The 18,143-nt window shown below is 41.1% G+C and overlaps 1 long non-coding RNA gene across 1 annotated transcript; it reads left to right on the top strand.

Moving 5' to 3' along the window:
* The first annotated feature begins 2,284 nt into the window (after positions 1–2,284).
* LOC123974221 lies at positions 2,285–16,347 on the top strand. The gene is made up of 3 exons (XR_006825789.1): positions 2,285–2,418; positions 2,726–2,797; positions 16,136–16,347. It is a non-coding gene; the product is annotated as an uncharacterized LOC123974221 (long non-coding RNA).
* The last annotated feature ends 1,796 nt before the right edge of the window (positions 16,348–18,143 follow it).

Below are 18,143 nucleotides of genomic sequence, written 5' to 3'. Positions count from 1 at the left end.
TTCAGGGGCTGAGACCAAGTCAAGACCAAGAACAGTTCCCCACATTACATGACACACAATAAAATGTGAAACGAGATCATAGGTACTTCTCAAAGTGATCTGGAAGATCCACATTCCTATTAAGACATCCACATACAAACACCAAGAGCTGAAATCTACGTAAGCGTCTTTATTCAACATTTCTTTTCCACGCTTACCATCACAGGGAGGAGGGACAGTCGTTAACAGGAACAACACATTTCCATCAAAGTTAGGATGTAAACAAATAAATCAGACAATGCAAAAGCAATTTATTCCCAAAGTTATCGTCTTGACTGGTCTTGAAATAAAATCCCGAGACCGAGACAAGACTAAGTACAAATGTGGTCGAGTTGAGACCATCAAAAAGTGGTCTTAAGAGTACTACAAGACTAGTAAGTTACAAGAGTGTAATCGCAGCCTTTGTTTTATTACATCGCGATAATATCGCAAATGCAATTAATCGTTCAGCCCTACTTTTTACTGATACATTCAGTATCAATATTTTGCAACTTGCTCGACACATTAATTAACAAGCCTTTTAAAACATGTTTGCAGGTTGGTTGTCAAAAACAAATCTGTAATCATTGCTGCTCTCAACCTCTGTAATGAACAGACATGAACCAAGATAATAATAATTGCTATAAACAAGGCAATTCCTCTTTCCTCTCTGCACAGAAACACTTAAACAGTTTTGTACATCATCATATGAGCATTTACTTTAGCGGACAAGGACGGGTGGGACCATTCGCTCTCTGGTATCAGAGAGTTGAGTGGGTTGACCTTCCTGCCTCCATTCTGATTACCTTTCATTCTTGAAGTGGAAACTGATCTAATCAGAATCTAGCCCATGCAGCACCACGGTCTAATTCTCTTTTCATACCTTTCTCACATTACGAGTCTGTCTCACCATGCAACTCTTCAAACCTGTTTTAAGCTCACTCTCTGGGGCTGCTTTCCCTTACCTTTTTATACATCGCCCATTAATTTTGAATGAGGCAGAAGTCTCTGAAGATGGTTGGAGGAGCAGTGATGGTATAGGGCCACGGGTAGGGTGGTACATTGGGGATTGTGCACCTCCTTGAAAAGGAAATAGAGAGAAGGTCGTGTTGTGCTGCATATCCAAGTGTTCTCCTTGCAAACCAGAGATGAGTCACAAAGAGCTATGTGATAAACCCATTCTAATTCCTGAGGAAGTAATGCAATTATACCTTGCTCCACTTTGTGGAGATTTAAGTAAAATGCCAAAGCTGTATTTTTACTGCATTGAATATTTAATGAAATCACTCATGTTATGTGGACAGTATGTGACAGAGAAGTTACAGATTCAACCTTGAACCTCACAGCGAGGACCGAAATCACATTTCCACTTTTCTGTGGATTCTCTGCTGCGTTTGGGACTGGTGCCATGACACACTTCACTGTACAGTATGGGTGCATGGCTGACAGAAAATGATTAATGAAAGGGTTTATTTAAGACTTTTTGTAATTACGGAGAGAATAGGGGTAGAGAAACTAAATCCACTGAGGGAATAACCCTCGCAGTAAGACATCTGTGATGAATTGAGAACTGAGCCTCCGACACGTGTACCATAGAGAAATGTTATAAAATTTAATGATGTTTGACCTAGTATTTGAGAACTTTCTGTATTATAAGAACAGCTATGGAAACATGATAACCATAGTGATTATATGAAAATAAAAGAACACCCCAGTGGGAGTATTTGGTAATACATTAGTCATTTTCATTTTATATTGATAAAACGTATTAAACCGCAGTGCCTCCCGTTGTTGAAACAGTCATGACTATGAAATGAATTTCAGAACTGTCAAATTGTAACAGCATACTTTAGTTTAAGATTCAGAAATGTATTTGAATAAAGCTAGCCTTTTAGAGAAGTTGAAACCCATTTGGTCTTTTACACGAATCACCTCCTAAAACTGTCAGGTGGGATCCATCCACAAATCCACCCCTCAGTAATGTTCTCTATCTGATGTGATATTTTGTAAGATACATTTTAAACTGTCTTCCATAATCTGTCTACCTCAGTGTCAAAATAATGTAACTCTGTGATACTGTGGTGGGGAAAGATTCCCCATGTGCAGGTTAATGTGTGGTGGTGGTGAATGCAGCCTTGACTTAACTCCTCCCCTGGCTAACCTCCTGATTAGGCTTAGGCTATATAAGACACCTGTGTTTGCTTGCTTGCTGATCCCTGATCTGTCCCTGTTGTGCTTGTGGTTGGTGTTTGTGGTCCAAGTATGTGAGAGGGATAGTTTCATGCACATTTATTTCCCCTTAACAGTTGATTATGTTGCTTGCCTGCTCTTTTAGGAACCTCCTTTTCTCCTGACCTGTGACCAGTGATTGTTGTATGTTCATGAGCCATCTCAGAGGTGGTGAGTAGATGCATGGTTTTAAATGTATCTTAATGCAATAAGGTTGCCTTATTGCCAAGCCTGGCTAATTGTTTCCCTCGCTTTTCCAGCTTCCTCCTTGTTTTAGACCACTGCTGTTTTGCCTAGTTTAATGTTTGGTTTAGTTCCACCTTTTTCCTTTTGTCTTGTATGTTATTTGTATTACTTTAGTTTAGATGTGATTTGTTGTATATTCTTGTGGGTTTTAGGCAATATAGGCTGCCCTTGTTCAGCCATCTGGGTTACTTGGTTACTAAAGTAAATTTTTTTTTTTTTCTTTTGTATTCAGTTTGTTTTGAGCAGGGTGTCATCTTGTTGGGAGGCTTGGCACCCATGGCAGGATCCCTTAACTCTTCTGCATGTGAGTAATTGCATGGGGGTACTATATAGACTACACCATTTTTTGTGAGGTTTTAGTGCTGCACTGGTTCACATTTCCTTTTCAGTAGTTCTAGTCCCAGATAGTTGTTTTGTTTGTTTTTTTTGCTTAGTATATACACTATTTTTAATGAATCACATCTCTGCCTCATAGTAATGTTCCTGTGTGCCTTTCTCTTTATTCTCCAATTAATCAAGGTTTAAATGGGGTTTCCTGGGGTGCAATTCCCTAGGTGGTGTAGTTTAATTCAGTTGCCCCTTCCTGGTCCACTGTACTGTAATACCAATTTTTTGGTAACCAATTCTTAAAAGCAAAGGAAACATTCACAAGGGTCAGTGAGTAATTTAAAGGGGCCCTGTGTGGCTTTGAGCAGTATTGTCATGAGCAGAAATTGTAATGAGTTACTAGTTATTACTCAAAAGCAACAATATTACTGGGTGCTAAAAGTAACTAGTTGTGTTACTCATTACATTATTGTATTACTTTCAATACCCCCACAAAGAAGTCTCTCTCAACTTTAGATGTGATTTGTTTAGTTGTATATTCTTTCATAACAGCAGCAAGATGATAGAAAAAATTTGTCTCAATGTTACCAGCTCAATAAAACAAGTCAATTCTGACTTTTAAACTACTGTTTTTCTGCACATGCAATAGGAAGAGCCGAATTCAGTGCTTTTACAAAACCTTAAATGTTGCTTAAAACCACACTCTCCTGATGAGTTTCTTTAAGTTTCACACTCTGCTGCTTCAGCAGATGGTTCAATAAATTAAATGTAGAATTACTGGGAAAAGTAGTAAAATTACAGTAACATGCCTGACTCTGGTTTTGAGTGGCCTCTATTGGTGAGGTTTCAGATTGCACCTACCTTTCCAAGCGTGTGCCTGTATGCATGCTCGAAGTCATGAGCAAGCATTCTGGGGCAGCAATGTCAGCGTACAGTAGCTAAATTTATTGAATGATGTGTTAAGTGGTTAGTGAGCAAGACTAAATATTACAAATGAGATTACTGAAGAAAAATACTACAATATTTAGAATGCCTGAAAATGACTATGTTCTCATTTTTTTTTTTTTTTTTTTTTTTTTAACCTTTGGCTCCATTCATTTTATCAGCTAATTTACTGACACACATATGTTCAGCTTGATACTATCACCATCAATTCTTCACTGTTGTTCTGAACTGTCTTCTACTGCATTGTTACCCTGCACCTCTATTTTGTGTTACTGTGTATTATATGGCGACTGAAACGGCGAAGAAGCTGTATACCTGAGCAAAAGTATAAAGGCAATAAATTTGAATTGACTGTTAAGAAAATGATGCCAGATCAATTCTACTAGCCAATAGTGATGATAGACGGGGACAGCCGGCCAGATGCCACTGCCTCGCATCACTATTGACTAGTTGAAATGTGTGATTTGAGAGGAATTAGCTGAAATTATCCACTAAAGACAACTTTGTCAGGTATCTAGCAACTGGTTGGCATTAGCTTGCATGTATCGGACTTAACTTCAGCCAACTAAAACACAATCACAGAATATACTTTGTATATATAATTTTTGTTGGCAGTAATGTTAGCTTACCTGTCCATAAGATGAAATCAAAACCAACCCTGAATTGGATCTTATGTTGACCTGTTTTTGCCCGGAGTACATCTGATTCTCGTTTGGCCTGCAAAGGTTCAGCACATAACTTTTTAGTTACTTTTACCCTTATGTGGAGGACTCTGTGTTGTGCTGGGAGCTGATTTTTTTTTTTATTTTTTTTTTTTTTTAGTGTTAGACGCTCATTTTGTTAGCTGCACTGTTGCTGTAAGTAGGGTACAGAATCACTTGGCAAGTCACTAAGAAGAGTATAAACATCAGAGCCTACATAAATGGCTCAGATAGAAAGCTGTATACATGTTATAGGCAACCGAGAAAGTCAGTAAATGGTTCATTTTTATTTTGTCCATTTTGTTCTCGCATTTGAGAAACTTGCAAGCATGAAATGCACACCAAATAGAAAGCTAACCGCAGCGGATTTATTTTTGAGTTGCTACAACGGGTCCTGTTTGGCAAGTCCAAAGCTAGCAGGACCCATTGAGCAACATTCATGGGAATTTTTTTTATGGTTTTACAATAGGTCTTACAGCCATTTGTGAACAAGACAAATCAAATCACTGACAGGATGCAGCCCTGAGACCCAGTCAGAGAATCATTGACTCAAAGTCTCAGGTGAAATGAATACCTGTTGTAAGTGTTCAGTAAAGTAGTAAAAACATGTTCATATTTTACAACAGACTATGTACAAGGAAGTGGGGCTGAATAAAATTAAAGCCAATAAAGAGGCAAGGTTTAGCTCACCTGGCACACACTACATAAAAGTTCTTATTGGTTTGAATCTAACCAGCAGCCCCCATTGGCGTTTTTGGAGCCATTTCACAACGTCGGACTTTATCATTTTCACATTCAGCCTGCAGTGCACATGGACACAACACACAATGTACTGCCAACTCATTTTGTTTATTTTTACTTCTAATGTAAGCTACCTTTCACAGCATTGTACTGTTCACAGATGATTACTTGTCTTGATTGTAGTTATTCTACTCTGGAAATGTGATGTTTACTCCTTAAGGGGAGCCACACAATAGGCCTCCTCTGCTATGCCTTCTGGCTCAGCTTGCACATCTGTTGTTGGTGTTTGATTCTGTGTGTTTTGCTCTTGATACTTTTTCATCATTTCCTCCAGGGGTGCTTAAAACCTAAACAGTTCAAACGGAAATATAGCTGCCCCATGTTGTCTTTGCTTCACCTATTTAATTTTGCACTTATACACATCTTTATACAAATCGGCCTAGGTCTTTGGGTATCTTTATAAAGCTTTACCTGTGCCCCTAGGTGGCTCATCAAAAGTCCTGAGACACAACCCATATCTTTAATCTATGGGTTTTCATCATCTCTTCACTTGTTTGTGCAAATACACTGAAATCAAATCAGCAATTAATTGTGAAGATTGCTTCCAGTGCAAACAAGTCCTTAAAAAGCTAACATGTTGAAGTATGCAGCAAAACAGGTCACAGACTGATCTTCTAAGCTTGGCTGATTTTAAATCCATTCCATTAAGATTTCAAATCCAAACGCAATGCGTTAAATTATTTACCAAACTAAGTGAATACTGGAAGATTAAAAAAGTAGAATTGCAGAATACCAACACTACCATGTTAGCAGAATGCTCAAAATAATCAATTGGCTATGCAGTTTAACACACTTTGGAAAAAAAACAAAGCTAATGGAAGTGGACTCTTATTTTATGTTTATCCAATACATTACAATATATCATTCTATTTAGCTGGGTGACATGCACATATATCATTTGGCAAACAGTTGGATTTTTTCCTTGGTACCTAGACCCTCTTCTGCTAATTGATTAGCACCCTGCCTGCAAATGGATCATGTATAAAGATGTCTGCTGCCCGGTTTGACACACTTCATTACTCAGTAGTAGTTCTACAGTACAATATGCTGAGTAAGAGCAGTTGACTGTGCAGCTCAAGAGCATAAAACATCCAGTGAATTAGAAAGGACTGTCACATATGCCATGGTTACCGACTACCGTCGTTGCTTGTGTGTGGGTGATGAAGTGGATGATCTTGTCGTTACTACAAAAGCTTTACAATATTGAACATGTTGGGTCTTATCTTGGATCTTATTATGTCAACAACTTGAGGAAAACCCACAAGCAGGTGAATCCATGCAAAGCTTGATACAGGTGACTAGAAGGTTTTACTAGTGGGCTGCTTGTAGTTCAATGCCATTCATCCCCAGACATCATCTGATGAGTCTCTGCTGTGCAGCCTTGCTAAGTTAAACAGTGGCCATCCATCATGATGACAGCTCGTTTGTTTCACTTGAGTGAATTAACGTTAATTCCATCCGTCCACTGGTAGACTGATAAACAAGGGTTTAAATGCTTCTTTCAATCCAGTTTGTGTAAAGATTTCGAATTCATGTAAAAATTAGGTACTCCTATATACTTTATAGGAGTGTATATAAGAGCATCATCCTAACATTTACTTGTAAAAATCAATTGACCATGTGTTTACTTTCTATGCTGAGACAGATGAAAATGAAAACAATCAATCAAAGCTCAGATGTGGAAAGGGAAGATATACAGGACAAGACCAAAACAGAGGGGGGGAGAGGAAAAGCAGGTACTGCCCACTGTGCCCAGGATGGATTTAGCATTATGTCCCTGGGCTGTTCAATATAAACTGACCTGATTCAATTCAAACTGGAATTGCCACAGAGAGGTGTGTGTGTGTGTGTGTGTGTGTGTGTGTGTGTGTGTGTGTGTTGTGGTAATTACAGAGGAACTTCAAGGCTCAATTTAACAACTAGACAAAAACCTAGCATAATTAATGTCCTAATTGTATAAATATATTATACAACACATTTTTCTCATGTTTATGTAGTCTTTGAGATGCATTTCTATCACTTTTACAAAATAACTTGTAATACACTGTGAGCACAAGTGAGCAGTGACTGAGATGGAGACAGGCAGTGAAAACAGAGTGAGAGAACAAAGAGTAGATGGTGTCTACTTGGGAGGCCATGGCCCCAAACAATCTTTTTTTGAAAAAGGGAAAAAAATACAGTTTAAATCTGGGCATGAAGCTACCCTGGGATTGGAACTGTTAAAGGCTTGTTTTTCGACTTGAGATTCATCAAGTTGTTCTATGGAGTCCTGTTCTACATGTCATAGTTATAATGCTGTCAGCAGACATTCTACAGAGATTCATTTTGGAGAATTCATATGGAGAAAAGGACACGTTTTTGGAAACAAAATATATATATTTGCTGATGGTTGAACTAGTTGAATTCTTCACACAGCAGCCAGCATTGCATGATGGTTCAAGTTATAGGATGACGCAACCTTGTTTTTATTTTTCAACTGTTTTAATGGTTAGATATCTGCACCTTTCTGACTCAAATGAATTCTAAAGCTTCAAATCCCCAACTTACTCAGTCTTCCCTGCAGCTACTGTTGTTCTGAATTTTTGTAGCTATTTCAGCGTGTTATGTTTACTTCCACATCCCACAGTCATGGAATGCAAATAAATTAGCAATATGCACCAGAGTAAATTTATGCAGTGCTAATATTCAACTGTGTTGCTATTTTGGGCTAAGTTCGTCTTCAGTGTTAGTATGGCTGTTCCTTTGAAGACAAACTCGGCACTGTGAAAACAGGTTGTCTTTCTAAGATGTGACATACAGGTTTAAAAGAAGTTTCTTAAAGATGGTATATTAGATTCTGTATGTCAGTTTGAATATTTTATTAATTTCAACTTAATTTATATAGTGCCAGTTCATTACAGAAGTTATCTCATTTCACTTTGATTTTTTAGAAGGGACAAGTCCACTCCAGTGATTGTGTCCAGTACTGGACTGTGCAATCTGAACTCTCACAACTACTGTGCTGTTACATTTCAGTGGTCTGTGCCAACTCAGAGAAATATTAAAACACTTTCATTACAGTGAACTCAAAAGTGTGTGTGTGTGTGTGTGTGGCAAGCACAAAATCAATCCTTTTAAATTTAGGGTAAAGCTGAAATAAAATTTGAATCCAGGATGTAACAAATTAAAAGTCCCTCCCCTGCCCATGAGTGTCAATTTAAAATGAGTGTTCACAAACAAGATGCCTTAACGTTATTGTTTACTACTCAATGGATTGTGGCACTGTGTTAACCGTGTTCTGTGTTTGTTTGCTTCCAACAGATCTGTAACATCATATGGTGATTTATCTACCTTGTACGATATGAAATACCATAAGACAAAAGCATTGAGACTGCTTTGGGTTTCTTGCAGCATACATATACAGTAGTGATGTACCAGGGGTAGTGATTGTCCAGTGTATGAGACAAATGCCTTTGGTGTGGAGACCCGTGTTCAATTCCCCTTTGCGCTTATAGCGGGATTCTGGCGCCATCTTTAAACATGGTTATAGAGCAGTGTTCCCCAACCCTCTCCTGGGGCAGGCTACCCCTTGTCCTGCATGTTTTAGATCTCTCCCTGCTCCCACACAGATTTTTGATTTAAGCAGCTTCAGCAGCTCATAATGAGTTGATCATTTGAATCAGCTGTTTGGGAGCAGGGAGAGATATAAATGCAGGACAAGGGGTACTCCAGAGGGTTGGGAAACACTGGTAGAGAGCCCGGTATGCTCGCCACTGTGGTGGAGAGGCGCACAGTGACAAGACGTCCACCTGCTGCCTCCCCTCACCCCCACCCTCCCTACTTAACATTAGATACCCAGTAGAGACCTGCGCGGGACTGTTTTCATGATCCCGCTCTCGGGATCATGTGTGTTACTCTACCGCCCATTCCCTCAACATGTGTATTCACTCCCGCCCACACCCGCAAACATTAAAGTAAAAAAAAAAAAAAAGGACACGAATGTTTGGGCTACGCTAAACGCCCGTGTGACGGAAACCAGCGAGGCTGTGCAGTGAGTAAACCTCAATAAATATCGATTAAATTTGTTCCAAACTAATAACTTACTGAAAGTCTTCTACAGTCTAGGCCAAACACGTGATTGGAAGAAATGTTTTGGTATAAGATATCCATCTAGACCAACATTAAAATAAAGATGGCTGCAGTTTAGGCATTTGAAGCAGTTTTTCATGATTTGTCTTTATTCATACTTAACAGGAAACAGTACTGCAGCTCAGAGCCGGCCCAGCCACTAAAGCACATTTTCCACTGCATAGTACCAACTCAACTCGCCTTTGTTTGGTTTTCCATTCCGGAAAACTTGTACCTGCTTCCAGGTCCTTTTTTTCGTTTCACCTCCATCGAGGTTCTGTTAAGAATCGTCACTATTCACTGCATCATCATTGCGCGGCCAGACAGAGGCCAGCGACAAAGGTTTATATTTTAGTTTTCATATGTAATTCATCACTAAATCCACTTCTGACAAGTTTTGAGTTGATAAATCAGCTGTGTAGATTTCGAATATTGACCGTTTCACAAAAGGTGATGGTGGAACAAAAATATGCTTGAAAGTTTTCGGAGATGAGGAGCCCCGCAAGTGGCAGCGGGGGAAGCCTGCGCCAACCCGCGGGAGGAGCGTGTGAGGCCGGCCAGCCGCCCTCTCACAGAGCCCTCTGCTCCCTCCGTCACACAGACCGCTGCAGCAACAACGGCAGAGGAAAACACAGCTGGAAGGTTTTCATACCGCTTATCTGTCTTTACATTCTGAGTAAGGTTTTTTTTTTTGTTTGTTTTTTTATTTAACCTCTTATTTAACCAGGAAGTCCCATTGAGATTCAGAATCTTTTTTACACGACAGACCTGGCCAAGGTAGCAGCCAAATCACAACAAATGCATACATAATAAACACCAAGTTACATTTTCGTGATAAAAGTACAAAATGTTAAACACAATGAGACTCTCAAGAAAAACAAGAACATGTCTCCATCACAACGGTTTTAAATTCAAAGGGTTTCTAACTTTAGCTCTTTCTGTAGATTATTCCACCCCCAAGGTGCTGAATAAGAGAAAGCAGTTCTTCCCAATTCGGTTGCAACTCGTGGCACGTTAAAAAGCAACCACTTTGAGGAGCGTAGCTGATAGGTACCAGAGCAGACAGAGAGGAGGTTACAGAGGTACAGTGGAAGTTTGCCAAGTATAGCTTTATAACATCAACATGACGCTGAAACGTTTTAAATAAAGAGAAAAGCTGTGTGGATCGCTGGGGTGTGTGTCGCATTGAATATTACGTCGCGGCAGTTATGTGTGGCGTCGCTATGATGACTAGCTACATTGAGGGCTACTATCTCTGGGTACTATCTGCATTGGAAGACCAGAGCGCAGCCAAATCGATCAATGATTTACCCCTGATCACAGCCTGATGGTCACAGAGCTCGACGACCAGCAAATCGGGCTTAAAATAGTTTAGTGTAAACTAGGCTTAAAATGGCAAATGTCACATTAACTCCTTTGAATCTTTCCTCTATTCTTGCAACAGTGCACCTCTGACACCTCACTCATCCTGAAAGTGCAAACCCTACCTGGCCGCCCAACATTTATGTCTCCAAACTTGAATTTTTTGTCCACAGTGCCTTGCAGTATAATAGAATAATGACCCTTTGTAATGTAATAAACTGCTGGTGCATCATGGGGAGCTCTAATAATAATATGCTTTACATCAATAGCACCGGCTACTTGGGGAAATCTCCACTTGTCCCCAAAAACCATGGCTAATTAATTAGATTTCAGCTGCAGAGGGTGTTCTAATATACTGTGGCATCAGAACAGTGTTTATGGCCGTAGTAACTTCCTGTGTTATGAGAAAAAAGGTGGACGCCAAGAGAGTGGTATTCCAGGTTTGTTGCCAGTCTCCAGATGCAGATCGCAACTCAAACCTCAACAGGCACTGGCTTTCTGAATCTGGTTGTGTTCTGGGTCACACAAATGTAAGAATGTTCTTTTTCACATCCTAAAGTTTGACAGCCATTCAAAGGGGGAAACGCCCCCTTGTGTCGGAACGTCTCCAATCGATCCAGGTGTGAAAGCACCCTTAGAGAATGGATTATTGTTAGCTATATTTATTACTGATGTTCTTGTCATGCATATATAGCTGTATAATCAGTAGGCTACAAGGAGAGTCAGGGTCCACCACAGCGGAAGCTGAGCCAGAGATGGGCTAACTCAGAGCTGAAGCTGAGGATATGTTGTATTGTTATATTTAACTATTTTTGCACTCTGACTTTTTCATGCTTGCCTGACCTGGTGTTGTTCAGTGCGGTGGTGCCTTGCTTATACAAACTTAAGAGGCAGGTGTCATAAAAGGTTTCTTGAAGGTCTTTTCAAATTCCCGGGCTGAATTTTAGTTCTAAATGGCCAGTTTGATCACATGGAATACAATATCTGGGTCCGCCCTGGGACTGAAAACCTCCTCCACCCAGCAGTCCAAAGCCCCTGTGCTAGAGGTGTAAACACTGCCCTGGTGGTCCAAGATCCTAGTACGAGTGGGCTCCATCCCAATCTCCCCCCCTAAAGCCTAAACCCTCACAGACTTAGTTGACAGCAGCTAAGTTAGCAGCAGTTAGCAGTTACTTTATCAACAAGTAGCAAGGACATCAGAGGGAAAACCAGAAAATATCAGGGTAACCGCAAGCGTTACAGGAGTTTCGTTCTGTTGTACTGTCCGAATGTATTTATATATGTAAGGTTTTTTCCATTCTCATTCATTGTTAATTGGTAATTCCTGGTTCTGCAGAATCCAAATCCCTCATTATAAGTATAATATCTTGGTACACAGCATCCAGCAAGTAGTATATTGTCAAGTCAAATTTCAACAGCTACAATGAAATAAGCTGAATTCTTTTAATCACTGGACAAAAATAGCCCTAATGATATGCATGTTGCGCCCATTAGCACCACATTTAATGGATTAGCTATTGTATGTCCTCATTTATTTACTGAGTATGAGCCAAGACAAACTGAACCCATGCAAACTAGAGCAAAGCTGCTACATACACTTTGAGCCTTAGACAACATTTGGGTCAGTTGCAAATCTGTTCTAAGCCATGGCTGATCTGGTGGCTTGGTTGGTTGTGTTGTCCTAAAATCCAGACAATACATCCAGCTGCCACAGCCAGTCTAAAATGTAAATGCATCTCAGTGAACTGAGGAGGTGGCTCCAAACAGTAAAACAAATGCAGATGCTCGGGCAGAACAGGTCAAAGAAAATGGAATTGACTAAACAATGTTCAAATTAAGAGGCTTACAGTTAGGCATGTAAAGAAAATAAATCCAGGACAAAGACAGGCAGGTCATAAACAGGCAGCAGGTCAAAACACAGGTATTGTATCAGGCGGAAAATCAGCAACAGGCACAGACAGCTGGAACACAAGTGCACAGCATAACAAACACATTCACATCACACTACTTCTGTGACTGTATTTATATAACTTGCATTATGTGCTCAAATGTTCTTATTTTTTTCACCTCTTGTTATAGTAGGTGTAATATGCATTCATAGTGGACAGATGTTGCTCAGGATTTGTAAGTGTCACATGAAACATACTTTGCAACCAAAGTGTGGTTCAGTTTACTTGTCATGAAATGTACGACCCAGTTTGGAAAAAGCTGGTTCGTACAAAAGCACAGTCTGCAGCACAGGTTGCTGTTCCTGGAGAATGACCTTTAGGGCTGCTTTGACTGATTTTCTCCCAGGTAAACCCCCAAAATGTGGCTCCTTGGTGGATTGAACTGAAAGGAGATCTTCTGTTCAGCCAGCTGTTCCTTAAGATGAGGGGCCATAGAATGGAAGGCCTTACGCAGCTCTCATATACCCCCAACAAAGTTGGTGCAATTGTCCAGTTTGGATGGTTTACCACATTGGCCTATGAAGCATCTCAGTGCCATTAAGAAGGCTTCTGAATCCATGCTCTCAAGGAGATCTAGGTGCATTTGTGTTGTGGCTTTTTGAAATTGTGTTGTGGCGTTTGTAATCGCGTTGTGGGATTTGTGTTCGTGTTGTGGCTTTTGTATTAGGCCTGAAACCCACGGGCCACCGTATTACAGACTACATGGAGATGAAATACAGGAAAAATATATTTTCATCCTCGCCTGGTATAAAAAGCTATATTTTAATGCAATAAACCATCGAAACCATCATGAGGTAGATTATAATGCACCTGAATATCTTCTAATACACCTGGAATACAACTGTAACTGTAAATTTGATGAAAAGAAACTAATATACAACAGTTATTACAATCTTTCAAAAATATACCAGGTGAATTTCCATGTTTTGGCCATATTTACTGTTTAAATGTTCACTTTTATTGGGAGTTATCTTCAAAACATTATTTCTTTCCATATAACCACGTTCCAAATAACATAAAGCTTCCAAAGCATTAATTAATTAATTAATATTGGTAAAAACAGTCAATATTCCTGTGACCAAAAGCAGTCCCATGCTTTAAGGCCACAGCTTGAGAACAGAACATCCTACAGCAAGTGGGCTGTACATATCCTGGATGTCTGTGTAGCTTCTACGGGTCGCCAGCAGAGGCCGATAAAGACCGCCTCCGCCAAATCAAACTCCTCTTCTGTAGTTCAATCTGACGACAGAAATTAAACTTAGAGCTAAGGCGACGTCACCAAGATGGCTGCCCGCTGGCCTTTGTTGACACAAAGCGCCACTGTTTTTGGACGGAAAACAGCTAGAACAGCAAAAATCGATTACGTCCCATGTATCGAGTCACTCCGTTTCCAGGTGGTTAAAAAAAGTTTGACGTACTCCAGCAAACTTTTAAATGTTGAACAATATGGTCATTAACAAGTGAGTACTGAGCATTAAATTTTAATTATTATTATTAAAAATTAGAGATCAATGTAGAGCCTTTTTCTAATGATGAATTTAAAAAAAAAAATCCACAGAAATTAAACTGCTGTAACTGTATATGTTAAACTAGTGGTAAAATAATATACTATTATATGAAATTATAATGAATATAGTAATTAATATATTAACGTTATACTGACAGAACACTATTAACAGTATAATTTCCTACATACATATAATTTAACCTACATACAGAAAACCCGAAGAGCAAACTACCCATTGCTGTAAAGCTAAGTGGTTGGGCTTTCAGCATTGATGCATTGAGAGGGAGACGGATCTGCCTACCTGTTTGGTGGGATCCGTTTTCTCTTTACTGCATGGTCTGTCGTGCTGCAGCTATCTCTCCTGTCACGGGGGGTTTGGTGACAGAACAGTCTTCACCCACCCCCTCTTGATACGCTTTCTGCAGGGTGTGAGAGGACAGCGACCAGTGTCGTGTTGCTCGGCACCTCAGTAGGATTTGCTGCTTGTGCTGGTGGCTCTAATATCTGCACCTTATGAGCCCCTGGAGCAGTCTCCATTGAAAATGCTATCTCTCAAACAGCCCTGCGGCTGGCTCTCACCTCTGCTAAGAAGGCGAGTGAGCTTTGTACCTGTCCAAGAAGAGCCTGGCCAGCTGATTTGTGAGTGAATCTCCCAAGCCTGTACACGGGCGGGAACAGACCCATCCTAAGTGGTGTGTGCACATTCCACTCGAAGTGTGGAAGTGTCTACAACCCTTTTTCAGTGGGGTGTGTGTTGAAGAGATCTGCACAATGGCATCTTGGCCCTTACTGTGCCTGTTTGTGCGTTTCTATTGGATATGTCGGGCTCCTTCTCAAGATCCTGCACGCAAAGTGCGCCCTAGGATCTGAAAAGTGAGGATCTGGTGACTACTGGGTGTAGAGAGGGAACATACACTGGCAGTGCCTGATGTTCCAGTGAGAAGTCAGGGCAGTCCAGGTGTTATCGGTCCAGCGACCTTCTCAGGGGTGTCCCACCATTCTGTCACTAGGTGATGTGGTGGTCGGCGCTTTGGCCGGCCTGTGGACGACCAGGCTGGTGTGGTGGACTTTGGCTTGTCGCGGCTAGGGCGGACAGTCATCGGGCTCCACCCACTGTACCCATAGAGTCCAGTAGAGGGCTCCGCCTGTGTGAGATAGAACGAAGGTTACAATATGGTAACCCTAGTTCTATAAGCACAGGCGGAGCCCTCTACCGAGAGCTGAGCTCTGCTGCTCTGCCGACATCTGCTGAAGAGGCGGTCGGATGCTGAGGAAGTAGGGACACTGCTATTTATACGTCACGCATATAGCGTAGCGACGTCCTATTGGTCGGCTACGTACACAATAAATTTCAGTGGGCAAGTAGGTAGTAGACCCATAGAGTCCAGTAGAGGGCTGGAGAAGGTCTTGTGTTCTCAGTGGTGTTGAGAATGACTGCTGTAGCCTTCTCCTTTGGTGACACATGAATCCTTCTTTACAGGTTTGGGTGCCTCATACTGATAAAGAGCTGTTGCCCTGCTGGCCAAACGTTAAGCTTGGTCCTTCAAGGGGCCTCATGTATAAACACTGCCTATACGCACAAAAAGGTTACGTACGCTGGTTTTCACGCACACGTGGGATGTTTAAAAATGAATGTCACGTGAGAATGTACATGCTGTGGCACAAACCCTTGAGCTGCCATGAGAATGTGCGGACACTCTGCAAACTTTTGTCTGTCTCTGTCAGTGAACTTCAAAGTGCCAGAAGCCGCCAAATGTTTCAAAATTGTCAATCAAAAACCTAATTATGTAAAGAATAAAAGTTTGATCATGTATGTAGTGGTTTAATATCAACATAAAATTGAATGTGAGAGGAAAAGATAATAAGGGCCCTCACATATTTAATTTCACTTGTGACGACTTCCCCCAGTCTTCCTGCCTGTGTGTGTCTTCTCTGTTTTGCAGATGCTGGGTGTGGCTTGTAGGTGGACCTGGGAGAGTCCAATGCATGTACCTGCCCCTCTGGGTTGGGCTTCCTAGAGGGCATAAAAGGGCTGCCTTTCTGGGAATCAGTCTCTCTGCTGGCCTGCTGCTTCAACCCCAGCCTTTGTTCCTTTGTTTAATTTGCTGCACCTCATATCTACCCACGCCATCAACTTAGTTAAGTTGTTTGTTAGTCTGAGTTAAATAAACCACTTTTGTTCCTATTATCTATGTGAGGCCTCCCTTTTTGTTGCCAGCCTTGAGCCAGGCGGTAACACACTTCATATCACGTTATCACTTTATCATTTAAAAATTCAAACCAGCAGTGTTATTTGTGCTCGCGCTAGTAAGCCATAACTATTCCATGCACCTTTCAATTGTAGAAATGCCAACTCAGATTTTAAATCAATGTTCGCTAAATATTTCATCACCCTCCCCAGAGCGCAGAGGAGAGAGCAGGAGACTCACGGTCAGCTGTGGACCTGCCAGCCTAAAGCCAGGAGAATGTCAGGTGGCAGGATTCCGGCTGCCTTCTGAGTCCTTTTCAGACTTTAACTCGGCTGATGGAATTATCGTCATCATAAAAATACAAGATAACATTAAATGGCATTAAAGAATTGCAGAAGACAGCGTTGGTAGTTTTTAATCACAGCCTCTGTGCATATTTAGTTTTCGTGTGTGAACACGCTGCAGTGAACACGCTGCAGTGAACAGACTGTGCTGTCAGGCACACAGAGCGCACTGAGACGCCGCGGTGGCAGACACAGATCTGTATTCTCACCTCAACTCACCCGGCACATCTTCAGCACCTGCACATATGGATTGTGTAAATTAAAAATATCTGGAAATAAAGCCAGGGACAGCTATCACAGAATCGCTATCATCAGTCCTCATGATGCAGGTCAAACATAACAAAACCAACATAATAAAATGTGTTCACCTGTCTAACCTCCATCCTCAAATGATCTCCCAGAGTGGGAGATTACTGACTGAAGCCATCATTTTAGCGAGGTGTGAAGTACTGAGTCTGACTGCTATAAAAATATAAATACTGTGTGACACCAATGGAAGGATTAGAAAGTCTCCATTAAGATTTCCTGGCCCATGATGATGACTGGCTAATACTTCGATTTATATTCCCCAGTGTCGTGCACTTAGTGAATTTTCTCTTTTTCATGTGTTTTGCAACAGGATTGGCCGATGTTATTTGGACCTTAGGAGGTGACGCTGGCGTATTTCTGGTTATTTGCATAGTAATATATGGGAGGAGCCAAGGCGGAGTAGGTGGCTTTTGCATGTGCTCTCAATTTCACGTTGATTGGGATGAATAAAGGAAAGTTGCACAGGACCTGGCATACGCCTGGTTTTATACATGTGGATATTTCTGTACGTACATACTTTTCAAATTCTGTGAGTAAGCGATCAGTATGAAAGCTGCGCAGTCTTTTATACATGAAGCCCCAGGTCAGGCAAAGTATACAGGTGCTGGTCATATAATTTATTTCAGTAATTCCATTCAGAAAGTGAAACTTGTATAATGTATACATTCATTCCACACAGACTGATATATTTCAAGTGTTCATTTCTTTAAATTTTGATGATTATAACTGACAACTAATGAAAACCCCAAAATCAAGATCTCAGAAAATTTGCAAAGGTGTCAATCGGACAAAGGAACAGGAGTCGGTCGTAGTACCGACAGTGAATCAGGTGCTGGTCAGACCACCGACGGAGGATCAGGTGCCAGTCGGACCACTGAAACAGGCAGGACAGGCTAACCCACAAGAGGACAGTCTCTTGTGGGTTAGCCAACTGTGGTGCTGTGGCTGACCGGGACTCAGGTAAGCAGAAGCTAGCGGTCTGAAGACTAGCTGACATAGTTGCAGGCCAGAGGTTTTACGGTTGTGGAGCCTTTGGAGAACTCTCTGTTGTGGCAGCACAGTTTGCCAGACAGTCCAACAAGGGAATGAAAGAAGAAAATTCCCTTTCC

Source organism: Micropterus dolomieu, linkage group LG07, assembly GCF_021292245.1.
Source record: "Micropterus dolomieu isolate WLL.071019.BEF.003 ecotype Adirondacks linkage group LG07, ASM2129224v1, whole genome shotgun sequence".
NCBI classification, from domain to species: Eukaryota; Metazoa; Chordata; class Actinopteri; order Centrarchiformes; family Centrarchidae; genus Micropterus; species Micropterus dolomieu.
The sequence above is the reverse complement of the archived record's forward strand: the minus strand, read 5'-3'. Positions and strand labels throughout refer to the sequence as shown.